Raw genomic sequence first — 1980 nt, 5'->3', positions numbered from 1 at the left:
ATATATATATATATATATATATATAGATAGATAGATATACACATTATGGCTGTCTACTCATGACCTGGAAGACCATTAAGAACATTGTGCATTTGGGCTCCAGTGAGGCCTCTCATGAATGCTACTGGCAACATGGAATCCCATACAACCTGTTGCATTATCAGGTTATCATTGACTAAACCACTGCATCAAGCTAACCTGGTGAGGAGGGTTGCTAGAAACCCAGCAGGGATAAAAGCAAGACCTGTCAAAAGGACGGAGGATGAACCCAGTGGAGGCTCAATGACTATCTAGCAAGAGTACAGACATTCCAGGCTGATGTCCAGCATACTGCAAGACTACTGGGAATGAGGCACCCCTCAGCTTTTGTATAAGCATGTCTCCAGAAGGTCACTAATATAAAACAAGACACAGAATGGTACTAGACATTTTGGAGAGCTTTCTGTTTGCACTTGAAATCATGGCATCACATTCCTCATCTTGCAACCCATATTGGCACTAGGATCAAGTCAATAGCATGGAGAGGGGGCTATGTGGTGCAAGCTTTATTGGATCTAAAATCTTGCACAGGCATTGCTATTTTGTATGGCCACTGCAGAATAATTTTTAACTTCACACTTTTTACATACGCTTATTCAAAGACGATAACTATCACTTCTGAGTCTATATACATATCTGAAGGTTTGTACAAAACAAGAAACTGAATAGCAAAGGAATAAACTCTATATCATGTATTGAATATTTTTCTCTCTTATTTCAAACATCCAAATATATGTATGCTTGAACACACACACACCTGTGTGAATATACATAATACCTGGACTGGCTCCTGTGCAGGTGGCACGTAAAATACACCATTTCGAGCGTGGCCGTTGCCAGTACCTCCTGACTGGCCTTCGTGCAGGTGACACGTAAAAGCACCCACTACACTCTCAGAGTGGTTGCCATTCGGAAGGGCATCCAGCTGTAGAAACTCTACCAAATCAGATTGGAGCCTGGTGTAGCCATCTGGTTTCACCAGTCCTCAGTCAAATCGTCCAACCCATGCTAGCATGGAAAGCGGACGTTAAACGATGATGATGATGATGATGATAAATACACACACACACAGACCTGTCTGAGTATGCATAATACGTACATAAACACACACACACCTGTGTGAGTGTACATAATATGTAGATAAATACACACACACACACCTGTGAGTGTAAATAAGACATACATAAATATAAACATACACACACACACTACGGACTCTTACCAGAAAGAAATTCTGCAACTTCTTGCTGAGCAACATCCACAGTTAATTTGTTTATGGTTATAGTCAAAGGTTTGCACTGCATATCAGTTTCCTCCCTCCATCAAACTGACATTGTCAGTACTTGTGCACAATGTGCCACAAGTGATCACAAAGCAATAGGAAATGTTTTGCCAAAGAATAAAACACACCACCCAGTCTAGGAAGCAAAACCATTATCTTGCGACTGAGTGCATCAACCTAACAATTAGGTTTTACACACACACAAACTTTATGATGGTATCTCGAAATACAACCTTTCACGAATGACAAGACTGACCTTTTGAATGTACAGTGCAACCAAAAACAGTGTGAATGGGATCTCCACAGAACTTGAACAACCTGCCATTTCTAGGCCCAACATTTCTCACATGTACATGCATGTGGGCACACACACACACACAAATGCACAAAATGTATGTATTATCCTTATCGTCATACAGTGATGTATTTGGACCATAGTCTTTATCTTAATAGTTGCTGGAAGAAATTCCACTAAGCATTTGGGCTAACATACTCATGAGTCTGCTCGGCTATTACCCTAGAAAATTTTTTAAAAACTTTCATGCATGAAAACAGCACATTCATCATATGGATAACAGAATAAACATCTTAAGTTCATAATTTGAAACTTTCAGAACTTTACTAAATATGTCATGTACCTCAGTAAACATATATAATTC

Source organism: Octopus bimaculoides, chromosome 16 (genome assembly GCF_001194135.2).
Source record: "Octopus bimaculoides isolate UCB-OBI-ISO-001 chromosome 16, ASM119413v2, whole genome shotgun sequence".
Taxonomy (NCBI): domain Eukaryota; kingdom Metazoa; phylum Mollusca; class Cephalopoda; order Octopoda; family Octopodidae; genus Octopus; species Octopus bimaculoides.
This window is presented reverse-complemented; position numbering follows the sequence as displayed.